The sequence below is a fragment of the Hydractinia symbiolongicarpus genome, chromosome 3 (assembly GCF_029227915.1).
Source record: "Hydractinia symbiolongicarpus strain clone_291-10 chromosome 3, HSymV2.1, whole genome shotgun sequence".
Taxonomy (NCBI): Eukaryota; Metazoa; Cnidaria; class Hydrozoa; order Anthoathecata; family Hydractiniidae; genus Hydractinia; species Hydractinia symbiolongicarpus.
In genome coordinates this window covers 2,547,716-2,562,493 of record NC_079877.1, presented here as the reverse complement: position 1 = coordinate 2,562,493, position 14,778 = coordinate 2,547,716, and positions in this window count along the sequence as shown.

The window sequence follows — 14,778 nt, the reverse complement described above, 5'->3', positions numbered from 1 at the left end:
AAACTGTCTCTATTTCTTCAGCGCGCTATAACGGCTAGGATTGGTCCCACAGTACAAAATGACTTATTTATCTAAATTTTTTAATAAAGCGTTACCACAGCGTCCAGTGTAATCGGTGAGTTCCATCAATCATGTCAAACTAAGAAGAATGTCATTTCTTGTAGTCAAAATGACTCATTTATCACATTTATAAGGTCAAAGTCTAAAATCAGTTCAACTAAATCCCACAGTCAATCGTTTCACTGTTGAAAGCGATACAACTTAGTATTATCGAAGGAAATCACTAAGTACATGTTGGTACGAATATGTGACGCAACCGTTTTAACTCAAACGGATTGACACCGTTAGAAAGTCAATGAAATGTAGTTTTTAAAACTGTCTCTATTTCTTCAGCGCGCAATAACGGCTAGGATTGGTCCCACAGTACAAAATGACTTATTTTTCTAAATTTTTAAATAAAGCGTTACCACAGCGCCCAGTGTAATCGGTGAGTTCCATCAATCATGTCAAAACTAAGAAGAATGTCATTTCTTGTAGTCAAAATGACTCATTTATCACATTTATAAGGTCAAAGTCTAAAATCAGTTCAACTAAGTCCCACAGTCAATCGTTTCACTGTTGAAAGCGATACAACTTAGTATTATCGGAAGGAAATCACTAAATACATGTTGGTACGAATATGTGACGCAACCGTTTTAACTCAAACGGATTGACACCGTTAGAAAGTCAATGAAATGTAGTTTTTGAAACTGTCTCTATTTCTTCAGCGTGCGATAACGGCTAGGATTGTTTCCACAGTAATAAATGACTTATTTATCTTAACTTTTAAACAGAGTGCTACCACAGCGCCCAGTGTAATCGCTGAGTTCCAGCAATCATGTCAAATTAAGGAGAATGTTATTTCTTCTAGTCATAATGGCTCATTTATTACATTTATAAGGTCAAAGTCCAAAATCAGTTCAATTAAGTCTCACAGTCAATCGTTTCTCTGTTGAAAGCGATACAACTTAGTAATATCGGAAGAAAATCACTAAATACATTCTGGTACGATTATGTGACGCAACCGTTGTAACTCAAACGGATTGACACCGTTAGAAAATCAATGAAATTTAGTTTTAGAAACTGTCTCTATTTCTTCAGCGCGCGATAGCGGCTTGGATTAGTCCCACAGTGAAAAATGACTTATTTATCTTAATTTTTAAATAAAGCGCTACCACAGCGCCCAGTGAAATCGCTGAGTTCCAGCAATCATGTCAAATTAAGAAGAATATCATTTCTTGTAGTCAAGATGACTCATTTATCACATTTATAAGGTCAAAGTCTAAAATCAGTTCAATTAAGTCCCACAGTCAATCGTTTCACTGTTGAAAGCGATGCAACTTAGTATTATCGGAAGAAAATCACTAAATACATGTTGGTACGATTATGTGACGCAACCGTTGTAACTCAAACGGATTGACACCGTTAGAAAATTAATGAAATTTAGTTTTAGAAACTGTCTCTATTTCTTCAGCGCGCGATAACGGCTAGTTTTGGTCCCACAATAAAAAATGACTTATTTATCTTAATTTTTAAATAAAGCCTTACCACAGCGCCCAGTGTAATCGCTGAGTTCCAGCAATCATGTCAAATTAAGAAGAATATCATTTCTTGGAGTCCAATTGTCTCATTTATCACACTTATGAGGTCACAGTCCAAAGTTAGTTCAATTAAATCCCACAGTCAATCGTTTCACTGTTAGAACCGATGCAACCTAGTAATATCAGAAAAACATTGTTAATACATGTTGGTACGAATATGTGACCCAACCGTTGTAACTCAAACGGATTGACACCGTTAGAAAGTCAATGAAATGTACTTTTTGAAGCTGTCTCTATTTCTTCAGCGCGAACTAACGGCTAGGATTGGTCCCACAGTAAAAAATGACTTATTTATCTAAATTTTTAAAAAAGGGCTACCACAGAGCCTAATGTAATCGCTGAATTCCAGCGATCATGTCAAATTAAGAAGAATGTTATTCCTTGGAAACCTATTGACTCATTTATCACATTTATAAGGTCACAGTCCTGAATCAGTTCAAAAAATTCCCACAGTCAATCGTTTCACTGTTAAAAGCGATACAACTTAGTATTATCCGAAGAAAATCACTAAATACATTTTGGTACGAATATGTGACGCAACTGTTGTAACTCAAATGGATTGACACCGTTAGAAAGTCAATAAAATGGAGTTTTTGAAGCTGTCTCTATTTCTTCAGCGCGAACTAACGGCTAGGATTGGTCCCACAGTAAAAAATGACTTATTTATCTAAATTTTTAAATAAAGCGCTACCACAGCGCCCAGTGTAATCGCTGAGTTCCGGCAATCATGTCAAATTAAGAAGAATGTTATTTCTTGGCGTCCAATTGTCTCACTTATAACATTTATAAGGTCACGGTCCTGAATCAGTTCAAATAATTCCCACAGTCAATCGTTTCGCTGTTGAAAGCGATACAACTTAGTAATATCGGAAAAATATCACTAAATACATGTTGGTACGAATGTGTGAGGCAACCGTTGTAACTCAAACGGATTGACACCGTTAGAAAGTCAATAAAATGGAGTTTTTAAAACTGTTTCTATATCTTCATCGCGCCCTAACGGCTAGGATTGGTCCCACAGCAAAAATGACTTATTTATCTGAATTTTTAAATGAATCGCTACCACAGGGTCCAGTGTAATCGCTGAGTTCCGGCAATCATGTTAAATTCAGAAGAATGTTCTTTCTTGGAGTCCAATTGTCTCATTTATCACACTTATGAGGTCACAGTCCAAAGTTAGTTCAATTAAATCCCACAGTCAATCGTTTCACTGTTAGAAGCGATGCAACCTAGTAGTATCAGAAAAACATCGTTAATACATGTTGGTACGAATATGTGACCCAACCGTTGTAACTCAAACGGATTGACACCGTTAGAAAGTCAATGAAATGTGGTTTTTGAAACTGTCTCTATTTCTTCGGTGCGAACTAACGGCTAGGATTGGTCCCACAGTAAAAAAAGACTTATTTATCTTAATTTTTAAATAAAGCGCTACCACAGCGCCCAGTGTAATCGCTGAGTTCCATCAATCATGTCAAATTAAGAAGAATGTTATTTCTTGGAGTCCAATTGTCTCACTTATAACATTTATAAGGTCAAAGTCCAAAATCAGTTCAATTAAGTCGCACAGTCAAACGTTTCACAGTTAAAAGCGATGCAACCTAGTAATATCCGAATACTTTCGCCAAATACATGTTGGTACGAATATGTGACGCAACCGTTGTAACTCAAACGGAATTATACCGCCAAGAAATCAATGAAATGTAGTTTTTGTGAATGTCTTTATTTCTTCAGCGCGTGCTAACGGCCAGGATTGGTCCCACAGTAAGAAAATCTTATTTATCTAAATTTTTAAATAAAGCGCTTCCGCAGAGCCTAATGTAAATGCTGAATTCCAGCAATCATGTCAAATTAAGAAGAATGTTATTTCTTGGCGTCCAATTGTCTCACTTATAACATTTATAAGGTCAAAGTCCAAAATCAGTTCATTTAAGTCGCACAGTCAAACGTTTCACAGTTAAAAGCGATGCAACCTAGTAAAATCCGAGTACTTTCGCTAAATACATGTTGGTACGAATATGTGACGCAACCGTTGTAACTCAAGCGGAGTTATACCGCGTGCTAACGGCCAGGATTGGTCCCACAGTAAGGAAATCTTATTTATCTAAATTTTAAAATGAATCGCTACCACAGGGTCCAGTGTATACGCTTAGTTCCACCAATCATGTCAAATTAAGAAGAATGGTATTTCTTGGTGTCCCAATTTTCTCACTTATAACATTTATAAGGTCAAAGTTCAAAATCAGTTCAATTAAGTCGCACAGTCAAACGTTTCACAGTTAAATGCGATGCAACCTAGTAATATCCGAATACTTTCGCTAAATACATGTTGGTACAAATATGTGACGCAACCGTTGTAACTCAAACGGATTGACACCGTTAGAAAGTCAATGAAATGTAGTTTTTAAAACTGTCTCTATTTCTTGAGGGCGCGATAACAGCTAGGATTGGTCCCACAGTACAAAATGACTTATTTATCTAAATTTTTTAATAAAGCGTTACCACAGCGCCCAGTGTAATCGGTGAGTTCCATCAATCATGTCAAACTAAGAAGAATGTCATTTCTTGTAGTCAAAATGACTCATTTATCACATTTATAAGGTCAAAGTCTAAAATCAGTTCAACTAAGTCCCACAGTCAATCGTTTCACTGTTGAAAGCGATACAACTTAGTATTATCGAAGGAAATCACTAAATACATGTTGGTACGAATATGTGACGCAACCGTTTTAACTCAAACGGATTGACACCGTTAGAAAGTCAATGAAATGTAGTTTTTAAAACTGTCTCTATTTCTTCAGCGCGCAATAACGGCTAGGATTGGTCCCACAGTACAAAATGACTTATTTATCTAAATTTTTAAATAAAGCGTTACCACAGCGCCCAGTGTAATCGGTGAGTTCCATCAATCATGTCAAACTAAGAAGAATGTCATTTCTTGTAGTCAAAATGACTCATTTATCACATTTATAAGGTCAAAGTCTAAAATCAGTTCAACTAAGTCCCACAGTCAATCGTTTCACTGTTGAAAGCGATACAACTTAGTATTATCGGAAGGAAATCACTAAATACATGTTGGTACGAATATGTGACGCAACCGTTTTAACTCAAACGGATTGACACCTTTAGAAAGTCAATGAAATGTAGTTTTTGAAACTGTCTCTATTTCTTCAGCGTGTGATAACGGCTAGGATTGTTTCCACAGTAATAAATGACTTATTTATCTTAACTTTTAAACAAAGCGCTACCACAGCGCCCAGTGTAATCGCTGAGTTCCAGCAATCATGTCAAATTAAGGAGAATGTTATTTCTTCTAGTCATAATGGCTCATTTATTACATTTATAAGGTCAAAGTCCAAAATCAGTTCAATTAAGTCCCACAATCAATCGTTTCACTGTTGAAAGCGATACAACTTAGTAATATCGGAAAAAAATCACTAAATACATGTTGGTACGAATGTGTGACGCAACCGTTGTAACTCAAACGGATTGACACCGTTAGAAAATCAATGAAATTTAGTTTTAGAAACTGTCTCTATTTCTTCAGCGCGCGATAACGGCTAGGATTAGTCCCACAGTGAAAAATGACTTATTTATCTTAATTTTTAAATAAAGCGCTACCGCAGAGCCTAATGTAACCGCTGAATTTCAGCAATCATGTCAAATTAAGAAGAATGTTATTCCTTGGAGACCAATTGGCGCATCAATCACATTTATAAGGTCAAAGTCCAAAATCAGTTCAATTAAGTCCCACAATCAATCGTTTCACTGTTGAAAGCGATACATCTTAGTAATATCGGAAGAAAATCAGTAAATACATGTTGGTACGATTATGTGACGCAACCGTTGTAACTCAAACGGATTGACACCGTTAGAAAGTCAATGAAATGTAGTTTTTAAAACTGTCTCTATTTCTTGAGCGCGCGATAACGGCTAGGATTGGTCCCACAGTACAAAATGACTTATTTATCTAAATTTTTTAATAAAGCGTTACCACAGCGCCCAGTGTAATCGGTGAGTTCCATCAATCATGTCAAACTAAGAAGAATGTCATTTCTTGTAGTCAAAATGACTCATTTATCACATTTATAAGGTCAAAGTCTAAAATCAGTTCAACTAAGTCCCACAGTCAATCGTTTCACTGTTGAAAGCGATACAACTTAGTATTATCGAAGGAAACCACTAAATACATGTTGGTACGAATATGTGACGCAACCGTTTTAACTCAAACGGATTGACACCGTTAGAAAGTCAATGAAATGTAGTTTTTAAAACTGTCTCTATTTCTTCAGCGCGCAATAACGGCTAGGATTGGTCCCACAGTACAAAATGACTTATTTATCTAAATTTTTTAATAAAGCGTTACCACAGCGCCCAGTGTAATCGGTGAGTTCCATCAATCATGTCAAACTAAGAAGAATGTCATTTCTTGTAGTCAAAATGACTCATTTATCACATTTATAAGGTCAAAGTCTAAAATCAGTTCAACTAAGTCCCACAGTCAATCGTTTCACTGTTGAAAGCGATACAACTTAGTATTATCGAAGGAAACCACTAAATACATGTTGGTACGAATATGTGACGCAACCGTTTTAACTCAAACGGATTGACACCGTTAGAAAGTCAATGAAATGTAGTTTTTAAAACTGTCTCTATTTCTTCAGCGCGCAATAACGGCTAGGATTGGTCCCACAGTACAAAATGACTTATTTATCTAAATTTTTAAATAAAGCGTTACCACAGCGCCCAGTGTAATCGGTGAGTTCCATCAATCATGTCAAACTAAGAATAATGTCATTTCTTGTAGTCAAAATGACTCATTTATCACATTTATAAGGTCAAAGTCTAAAATCAGTTCAACTAAGTCCCACAGTCAATCGTTTCACTGTTGAAAGCGATACAACTTAGTATTATCGGAAGGAAATCACTAAATACATGTTGGTACGAATATGTGACGCAACCGTTTTAACTCAAACGGATTGACACCGTTAGAAAGTCAATGAAATGTAGTTTTTGAAACTGTCTCTATTTCTTCAGCGTGCGATAACGGCTAGGATTGTTTCCACAGTAATAAATGACTTATTTATCTTAACTTTTAAACAAAGCGCTACCACAGCGCCCAGTGTAATCGCTGAGTTCCAGCAATCATGTCAAATTAAGGAGAATGTTATTTCTTCTAGTCATAATGGCTCATTTATTACATTTATAAGGTCAAAGTCCAAAATCAGTTCAATTAAGTCCCACAATCAATCGTTTCACTGTTGAAAGCGATACAACTTAGTAATATCGGAAAAAAATCACTAAATACATGTTAGTACGAATGTGTGACGCAACCGTTGTAACTCAAACGAATTGACACCGTTAGAAAATCAATGAAATTTAGTTTTAGAAACTGTCTCTATTTCTTCAGCGCGCGATAACGGCTAGGATTAGTCCCACAGTGAAAAATGACTTATTTATCTTAATTTTTAAATAAAGCCTTACCACAGCGCCCAGTGTAATCGGTGAGTTTCATCAATCATGTCAAATTAAGGAGAATGTTATTTCTTCTAGTCAAAATGGCTCATTTATTACATTTACAAGGTCAAAGTCCAAAATCAGTTCAATTAAGTCCCACAGTCAATCGTTTCTCTGTTGAAAGCGATACAACTTAGTAATATCGGAAGAAAATCACTAAATACATGTTGGTACGATTATGTGACGCAACCGTTCTAACTCAAACGGATTGACACCGTTAGAAAGTCAATGAAATGGAGTTTTTGAAACTATCTCTATATCTTCAGCGCACGCTAACGGCTAGGATTGGTCCCACAGTAAAAATGACTTATTTATCTAAATTTTTAAATGAATCGCTACCACAGGGTCCAGTGTATACGCTTAGTTCCACCAATCATGTCAATTTAAGAAGAATGGTATTTCTTGGTGTCCAATTTTCTCACTTATAACATTTATAAGGTCAAAGTTCAAAATCAGTTCAATTAAGTCGCACAGTCAAACGTTTCACAGTTAAAAGCGATGCAACCTAGTAATATCCGAATACTTTCGCTAAATACATGTTGGTACGAATATGTGACGCAACCGTTGCAACTCAAACGGAATTATACCGCCAAGAAATCAATGAAATGTAGTTTTTGAGAATGTCTTTATTTCTTCAGCGCATGGTAATGGCCAGGATTGGTCCCACAGTAAGGAAGTCTTATTTATCTAAATTTTTAAATAAAGCGCTACCGCAGAGCCTAATGTAACCGCTGAATTCCAGCAATCATGTCTAATTAAGAAGAATGTTATTCCTTGGAGACCAATTGGCGCATCAATCACATTTATAAGGTCAAAGTCCAAAATCAGTTCAATTAAGTCCCACAATCAATCGTTTCACTGTTAAAAGCGATACATCTTAGTAATATCGGAAGAAAATCAGTAAATACATGTTGGTACGATTATGTGACGCAACCGTTGTAACTCAAACGGATTGACACCGTTAGAAAGTCAATGAAATGTAGTTTTTAAAACTGTCTCTATTTCTTCAGCGCGCGATAACGGCTAGGATTGGTCCCAGAGTACAAAATGACTTATTTATCTAAATTTTTTAATAAAGCGTTACCACATCGCCCAGTGTAATCGGTGAGTTCCATCAATCATGTCAAACTAAGAAGAATGTCATTTCTTGTAGTCAAAATGGCTCATTTATTACATTTATAAGGTCAAAGTCCAAAATAAGTTCAATTAAGTCGCACAGTCAAACGTTTCACAGTTAAAAGCGATGCAACCTAGTAATATCCGAACACTTTCGCTAAATACATGTTGGTACGAATATGTGACGCAACCGTTGTAACTCAAACGGAATTATACCGCCAAGAAATCAATGAAATGTAATTTTTAAGAATGTCTTTATTTCTTCAGCGCATGGTAACGGCCAGGATTGGTCCCACAGTAAGAAAATCATATTTATCTAAATTTTTAAATAAAGCGCTACCGCAGAGCCTAATGTAACCGCTGAATTCCAGCAATCATGTCAAATTAAGAAGAATGTTATTCCTTGGAGACCAATTGGCGCATCAATCACATTTATAAGGTCAAAGTCTAAAATCAGTTCAACTAAGTCCCACAGTCAATCGTTTCACTGTTGAAAGCGATACAACTTAGTATTATCGGAAGGAAATCACTAAATACATGTTGGTACGAATATGTGACGCAACCGTTTTAACTCAAACGGATTGACACCGTTACAAAGTCAATGAAATGTAGTTTTTGAAACTGTCTCTATTTCTTCAGCGTGCGATAACGGCTAGGATTGTTTCCACAGTAATAAATGACTTATTTATCTTAACTTTTAAACAAAGCGCTACCACAGCGCCCAGTGTAATCGCTGAGTTCCAGCAATCATGTCAAATTAAGGAGAATGTTATTTCTTCTTGTCATAATGGCTCATTTATTACATTTATAAGGTCAAAGTCCAAAATCAGTTCAATTAAGTCGCACAGTCAAACGTTTCTCTGTTGAAAGCGATACAACTTAGAAATATCGGAACACTTTCGCTAAATACATGTTGGTACGAATATGTGACGCAACCGTTGTAACTCAAACGGAATTATACCGCTAAGAAATCAATGAAATGTAATTTTTAAGAATGTCTTTATTTCTTCAGCGCATGGTAACGGCCAGGATTGGTCCCACAGTAAGAAAATCATATTTATCTAAATTTTTAAATAAAGCGCTACCGCAGAGCCTAATGTAACCGCTGAATTCCAGCAATCATGTCAAATTAAGAAGAATGTTATTCCTTGGAGACCAATTGGCGCATCAATCACATTTATAAGGTCAAAGTCTAAAATCAGTTCAACTAAGTCCCACAGTCAATCGTTTCACTGTTGAAAGCGATACAACTTAGTATTATCGGAAGGAAATCACTAAATACATGTTGGTACGAATATGTGACGCAACCGTTTTAACTCAAACGGATTGACACCGTTAGAAAGTCAATGAAATGTAGTTTTTGAAACTGTCTCTATTTCTTCAGCGTGCGATAACGGCTAGGATTGTTTCCACAGTAATAAATGACTTATTTATCTTAACTTTTAAACAAAGCGCTACCACAGCGCCCAGTGTAATCGCTGAGTTCCAGCAATCATGTCAAATTAAGGAGAATGTTATTTCTTCTTGTCATAATGGCTCATTTATTACATTTATAAGGTCAAAGTCCAAAATCAGTTCAATTAAGTCTCACAGTCAATCGTTTCTCTGTTGAAAGCGATACAACTTAGTAATATCGGAAGAAAATCACTAAATACATTCTGGTACGATTATGTGACGCAACCGTTGTAACTCAAACGGATTGACACCGTTAGAAAATCAATGAAATTTAGTTTTAGAAACTGTCTCTATTTCTTCAGCGCGCGATAACGGCTAGGATTAGTCCCACAGTGAAAAATGACTTATTTATCTTAATTTTTAAATAAAGCCTTACCAAAGCGCCCAGTGAAATCGCTGAGTTCCAGCAATCATGTCAAATTAAGAAGAATATCATTTCTTGTAGTCAAAATGACTCATTTATCACATTTATAAGGTTAAAGTCTAAAATCAGTTCAATTAAGTCCCACAGTCAATCGTTTCACTGTTGAAAGCGATGCAACTTAGTAATATCGGAAGAAAATCACTAAATACATGTTGGTACGATTATGTGACGCAAGCTTTGTAATTCAAACGGATTGACACCGTTAGAAAGTCAATAAAATGTAGTTTTTGAAACTGTCTCTATTTCTTCAGCGCGCGATAACGGCTATGATTGGTCCCACAGTACAAAATGACTTATTTATCTTAATTTTTAAATAAAGCGTTACCACAGCGCCCAGTGTAATCGGTGAGTTTCATCAATCATGGCAAATTAAGGAGAATGTTATTTCTTCTAGTCAAAATGGCTCATTTATTACATTTATAAGGTCAAAGTCCAAAATCAGTTCAATTAAGTCGCACAGTCAAACGTTTCACAGTTAAAAGCGATGCAACCTAGTAATATCCGAACACTTTCGCTAAATACATGTTGGTACGAATATGTGACGCAACCGTTGTAACTCAAACGGAATTATACCGCCAAGAAATCAATGAAATGTAGTTTTTAAGAATGTCTTTATTTCTTCAGCGCATGGTAACGGCCAGGATTGGTCCCATAGTAAGAAAATCTTATTTCTCTAAATTTTTTAATAAAGCGCTACCGCAGAGCCTAATGTAACCGCTGAATTCCAGCAATCATGTCAAATTAAGAAGAATGTTATTCCTTGGAGACCAATTGGCGCATCAATCACATTTATAAGGTCAAAGTCCAAAATCAGTTCAATTAAGTCCCACAGTCAATCGTTTCACTGTTGAAAGCTATGCAACTTAGTAATATCGGAAGGAAATCACTAAATACATGTTGGTACGATTATGTGACGCAAGCTTTGTAAGTCAAACGGATTGACACTGTTAGAAAGTCAATGAAATGTAGTTTTTAAAACTGTCTCTATTTCTTCTGCGCGCGATAACGGCTAGGATTGGTCCCACAGTACAAAATGACTTATTTATCTAAATTTTTTAATAAAGCGTTACCACAGCGCCAAGTGTAATCGGTGAGTTCCATCAATCATGTCAAACTAAGAAGAATGTCATTTCTTGTAGTCAACATGACTCATTTATCACATTTATAAGGTCAAAGTCTAAAATCAGTTCAACTAAGTCCCACAGTCATTCGTTTCACTGTTGAAAGCGATACAACTTAGTAATATCGGAAGAAAATCACTAAGTACATGCTGAAACGATTATGTGACGCAACCGTTTTAACTCAAACGGATTGACACCGTTAGAAAGTCAATGAAATGTAGTTTTTGAGACTGTCTCTCTTTCTTCAGCGTGCGATAACGGCTAGGATTGTTTCCACCGTAATAAATGACTTATTTATCTTAACTTTTAAACAAAGCGCTACCACAGCGCATAGTGTAATCGCTGAGTTCCAGCAACCATGTCAAATTAAGAAGAATGTTATTTCTTCTAGTCATAATGGCTCATTTATTACATTTATAAGGTCAAAGCCCAAAATCAGTTCAATTAAGTCCCACAGTCAATCGTTTCTCTGTTGAAAGCGATACAACTTAGTAATATCGGAAGAAAATCACTAAATACATGCTGGTACGCTTATGTGACGCAACCGTTTTAACTCAACCGGATTGTCACCGTTAGAAAGTCAATGAAATGTAGTTTTTGAAACTGTCTCTATTTCTTCAGCGTGCGATAACGGCTAGGATTGTTTCCACCGTAATAAATGACTTATTTATCTTAACTTTTAAACAAAGCGTTACCACAGCGCCCAGTGTAATCGGTGAGTTCCATCAATCATGTCAAACTAAGAAGAATGTCAATTCCTGTAGTCAAAATGACTCATTTATCACATTTATAAGGTCAAAGTCCGAAATCAGTTCAACTAAGTCCCACAGTCAATCGTTTCACTGTTGAAAGCGATACAACTTAGTAATATCGGAAAAATATCACTAAATACATTTTGGTACGAATGTGTGACGCAACCGTTTTAATTCAAACGGATTGACACCGTTAGAAAGTCAATGAAATGTAGTTTTTGAGACTGTCTCTCTTTCTTCAGCGTGCGATAACGACTAGGATTGTTTCCACCGTAATAAATGACTTATTTATCTTAACTTTTAAACAAAGCGTTACCACAGCGCCCAGTGTAATCGGTGAGTTCCATCAATCATGTCAAACTAAGAAGAATGTCAATTCCTGTAGTCAAAATGACTCATTTATCATATTTATAAGGTCAAAGTCCGAAATCAGTTCAACTAAGTCCCACAGTCAATCGTTTCACTGTTGAAAGCGATACAACTTAGTAATATCGGAAAAATATCACTAAATACATTTTGGTACGAATGTGTGACGCAACCGTTTTAATTCAAACGGATTGACACCGTTAGAAAGTCAATGAAATGTAGTTTTTGAAACTGTTTCTATTTCTTCAGGGTGCAATAACGGCTAGGATTGTTTCCACAGTAATAAATGACTTATTTATCTTAACTTTTAAACAAAGCGCTGCCACAGCGCCCAGTGTAATCGCTGAGTTCCAGCAATCATGTCAAATTAAGGAGAATGTTATTTCTTTTAGTCATAATGGCTCATTTATTACATTTATAAGGTCAAAGTCCAAAATCAGTTCAATTAAGTCTCACAGTCAATCGTTTCTCTGTTGAAAGCGATACAACTTAGTAATATCGGAAGAAAATCACTAAATACATGCTGGTACGATTATGTGACGCAACCGTTTTAACTCAAACGGATTGACACCGTTAGAAAGTCAATGAAATGTAGTTTTTGAAACTGTCTCTATTTCTTCAGCGTGCGATAACGGCTAGGATTGCTTCCACCGTAATAAATGACTTATTTATCTTAACTTTTAAACAAAGCGCTACCACAGCGCATAGTGTAATCGCTGAGTTCCAGCAACCATGTCAAATTAAGGAGAATGTTATTTCTTCTAGTCATAATGGCTCATTTATTACATTTATAAGGTCAAAGCCCAAAATCAGTTCAATTAAGTCCCACAGTCAATCGTTTCTCTGTTGAAAGCGATACAACTTATTAATATCGGAAGAAAATCACTAAATACATGCTGGTATGATTATGTGACGCAACCGTTTTAACTCAACCGGATTGACACCGTTAGAAAGTCAATGAAATGTAGTTTTTGAAACTGTCTCTACTTCTTCAGCGTGCGATAACGGCTAGGATTGTTTCCACCGTAATAAATGACTTATTTATCTTAACTTTTAAACAAAGCGTTACCACAGCGCCCAGTGTAATCGGTGAGTTCCATCAATCATGTCAAACTAAGAAGAATGTCATTTCCTGTAGTGAAAATGACTCATTTATCACATTTATAAGGTCAAAGTCCGAAATCAGTTCAACTAAGTCCCACAGTCAATCGTTTCACTGTTGAAAGCGATACAACTTAGTAATATCGGAAAAATATCACTAAATACATTTTGGTACGAATGTGTGACGCAACCGTTTTAATTCAAACGGATTGACACCGTTAGAAAGTCAATGAAATGTAGTTTTTGAAACTGTCTCTATTTCTTCAGCGTGCGATAACGGCTAGGATTGTTTCCACCGTAATAAATGACTTATTTATCTTAACTTTTAAACAAAGCGCTACCACAGCGCCCAGTGTAATCGCTGAGTTCCAGCAATCATGTCAAATTAAGAAGAATGTTATTTCTTTTAGTCATAATGGCTCATTTATTACATTTATAAGGTCAAAGTCCAGAATCAGTTGAATTAATTCCCACGGTCAATCGTTTCACTGTTAAAAGCGATACAACTTAGTAATATCGGAAGGAAATCACTAAATACATGTTGGTACGAATATGTGACGCAACCGTTGTAACTCAAACGGATTGACACCGTTAGAAAGTCAATGAAATGTAGTTTTTGAAACTGTCTCTATTTCTTCAGCGTGCGATAACGGCTAGGATTGTTTCCACCGTAATAAATGACTTATTTATCTTAACTTTTAAACAAAGCGCTACCACAGCGCATAGTGTAATCGCTGGGTTCCAGCAATCATGTCAAATTAAGGAGAATGTTATTTCTTCTAGTCAAAATGGCTCATTTATTACATTTATAAGGTCAAAGTCAAAAATCAGTTCAATTAAGTGCCACAGTCAATCGTTTCTCTGTTGAAAGCGATACAACTTAGTAATATCGGAAGAAAATCACTAAATACATGTTGGTATGATTATGTGAAGCAACCGTTCTAACTCAAACGGATTGACACCGTTAGAAAGTCAATGAAATGTAGTTTTTGAAACTGTCTCTATTTCTTCAGGGTGCGATAACGGCTAGGATTGTTTCCACCGTAATAAATGACTTATTTATCTTAACTTTTAAACAAAGCGCTACCACAGCGCATAGTGTAATCGCTGAGTTCCAGCAATCATGTCAAATTAAGGAGAATGTTATTTCTTCTAGTCAAAATGGCTCATTTATTACATTTATAAGGTCAAAGTCAAAAATCAGTTCAATTAAGTGCCACAGTCAATCGTTTCTCTGTTGAAAGCGATACAACTTAGTAATATCGGAAGAAAATCACTAAATACATG